Raw genomic sequence first — 2,500 nt, 5'->3', positions numbered from 1 at the left:
TAAACTCAAGTAAATTCAATGATAAGTTGAAAAAATTAAATTTAAAATGTAATAGAAAAGAATGTTATGGCTATAAATATTTACCTACAGCACGTGGTATTCCCAGGTGGTCTCCCATCCAAGTACTAACCAGGCCCAACACTGCATAGCTTCCAAGATCAGACGAGATTGGGCATTCCCAGTGTGGTTTGGCTGTAGGTGCTCAAAAGCATTAACTTTAGACCTCTATTGCTTCTTAACTCAAGTAAATTCATTGATAAGTTGAAAAAATTAAATGTAAAATGTAATAGAAAAGAATGTTATGGCTGCATTAAATTACCTACAGCACCTGGTATTCCCAGGTGGGCTCCCATCCAAGAACTAACCAGGACCAACACTGCATAGCTTCCACAATCAGACGAGATTGGGCATATCCAGTGTGGATTGGATGTAGGTGCTCAAAACATTAACTTTATACCTCTTTTACTTCTTAACTCAAGTAAATTCATTGATAAGTTGAAAAAATTAAATGTAAAATGTAATAGAAAAGAATGTTTTGGCTGTATAAAATTACCTACAGCACCTGGTATTCCCAGGTGGTCTCCCACCTAAATACTAACCAGGCCCAACACTGCATAGCTTCCAAGATCAGATGAGAATGGGCATGTCCAGTGTGGTTTGGCTGTTGGTGCTCAAAAACATTAACTTTAGACCTCTATTACTTCTTAACTCAAGTAAATTCATTGATAAGTTGAAAAAATTAAATGTAAAATGGAATAGAAAAGACTGTTATGGGAGTATAAAATTACCTATTGCACCTGGTATTCCCAGGTGGTCTCCCATCCAAGTACTAACCAGGCCCAACACTGCATAGCTTCCAAGATCAGATGAGATTGGGCATGTGCAGTGTGGTTTGTCTGTATGTGCTCAAAAACATTAACTTTAGACCTCTATTACTTCTTAACTCAAGTAAATTCATTGATAAGTTGAAAAAATTAAATGTAAAATGTAATAGAAAAGAATGTTATGGCAGTATAAAATGATGTACAGCACCTGGTATTCAAAGGTGTTCTCCCATCCAAGTACTTACCAGGCCCAACACGGCATAGCATCCAAGATCAGACGAGATTGGGCATGTCCTGTGTGGTTTGGCTGTAGGCCCTCAATAACATTAACTTTAGACCTCTTTTACTTCTTTACTCAAGTAAATTCATTGATAATTTGAAAAAATTAAATGTAAAATGTAATAGATAAGACTGTTATGGCAGTATAATATTACCTACAGCACCTGGTATTCCAAGGTGGTCTCCCATCCAAGTACTAACCAGACACAACACTGCATAGCTTCCAAGATCACACGAGATTGGACATGTCCAGTGTGATTTGGCTGTAGGTGCTCAAAAAGATTAACTTTAGACCTCTATTACTTCTTAACTCAAGTAAATTCATTGATAAGTTGAAAAAATTAAATGTAAAATATAATAGAAAAGAATGTTATGGCAGTATAAAATTACCTGCTGCACCTGGTTTTCCCAGGTGGTCTCCCATTCAAGTACTAACCAGGCCCAAAACTGCATAGCTTCCAAGATCAGACGAGATTGGGCATGTCCAGTGTGGTTTGGCTGTAGGCGCTCAAAAACATTAACTTTAGACCTCTTTTACTTCTTAACTCAAGTAAATTCATTGATAAGTTGAAAAAATGTAATGTAAAATGTAATAGAAAAGAATGTTATGGCAGTATAAAATTACCTACAGCTCCTGGTATTCCCAGGTGGTCTCCCATCCAAGTACTAACCAGGCCCAACACTGCATAGCTTCCAAGATCAGATGAGATTGGGCATGTCCACTGTGGTTTGGTTGTAGGTGCTCAAAAGCATTAAATTTAGACCGCTATTACTTCTTAACACAAGTAAATTCATTGATAAGTTGAAAAAATTAAATGTAAAATGTAGTAGAAAAGAATGTTATGGCAGTATAAAATTACCTACAGCACCTGGGATTCCTAGGTAGTCTCCCATCCAAGTACTAACCAGTCCCAACACTGCATAGCTTCCAAGATCACACGAGATTGGGCATGTCCAGTGTGGTTTGGCTGTATGTGCTCAAAAACATTAACTTTAGACCTCTATTACTTCTTAACTCAAGTAAATTCATTGATAAGTTGAGAAAATTAAATGTAAAATGTAATAGAAAAGAATGTTATGGCAGTATAAATTTACCTACTGCACCTGGTTTTCCCAGGTGGTCTCCCATCCAAGTATTGACCAGGCCCAACACTGCATAGCTACCAAGATAAGACAAGATTGGGCATGTCCAGTGTGGATTGGCTGTAGGTGCTCAAAAGTATTAACTTTAGACCTCTATTACTTCTTAACTCAAGGAAATTCATTGATAAGTTGAAAAAATTAAATGTAAAATGTAATAGAAAAGAATGTTATGGCAGTATAAAATTACCTACAGCATATGGTATTCCCAGGTGGTCTCCCATCCAAGTACTAACCGGGCCCAACACTGCATAGCT

At 37.1% G+C, this 2,500-nt stretch overlaps 9 pseudogenes; all 9 read right to left on the bottom strand.

Annotated features, from left to right (window-relative positions):
* Window positions 1-81: 81 nt before the first annotated feature.
* LOC148500017 (5S ribosomal RNA) lies at window positions 82-200 on the bottom strand (annotated as a pseudogene).
* Window positions 201-550: 350 nt separating this feature from the next.
* Window positions 551-669, bottom strand: LOC148500016 (5S ribosomal RNA; annotated as a pseudogene).
* Window positions 670-785: 116 nt separating this feature from the next.
* On the bottom strand, window positions 786-904 carry LOC148500015 (5S ribosomal RNA; annotated as a pseudogene).
* A 351-nt stretch (window positions 905-1,255) lies between these two features.
* Window positions 1,256-1,374, bottom strand: LOC148500014 (5S ribosomal RNA; annotated as a pseudogene).
* A 116-nt stretch (window positions 1,375-1,490) lies between these two features.
* On the bottom strand, window positions 1,491-1,609 carry LOC148500013 (5S ribosomal RNA; annotated as a pseudogene).
* A 116-nt stretch (window positions 1,610-1,725) lies between these two features.
* Window positions 1,726-1,844, bottom strand: LOC148500012 (5S ribosomal RNA; annotated as a pseudogene).
* A 116-nt stretch (window positions 1,845-1,960) lies between these two features.
* Window positions 1,961-2,079, bottom strand: LOC148500011 (5S ribosomal RNA; annotated as a pseudogene).
* A 116-nt stretch (window positions 2,080-2,195) lies between these two features.
* LOC148500010 (5S ribosomal RNA) lies at window positions 2,196-2,314 on the bottom strand (annotated as a pseudogene).
* A 116-nt stretch (window positions 2,315-2,430) lies between these two features.
* LOC148500009 (5S ribosomal RNA) overlaps window positions 2,431-2,500 on the bottom strand; it is a 119-nt pseudogene continuing 49 nt past the window's right edge.

Source organism: Taudactylus pleione, unplaced genomic scaffold, assembly GCF_031769625.1.
Source record: "Taudactylus pleione unplaced genomic scaffold, aTauple2 ptg000550l, whole genome shotgun sequence".
NCBI classification, from domain to species: Eukaryota; Metazoa; Chordata; class Amphibia; order Anura; family Myobatrachidae; genus Taudactylus; species Taudactylus pleione.
The sequence above is the reverse complement of the archived record's forward strand: the minus strand, read 5'-3'. Positions and strand labels throughout refer to the sequence as shown.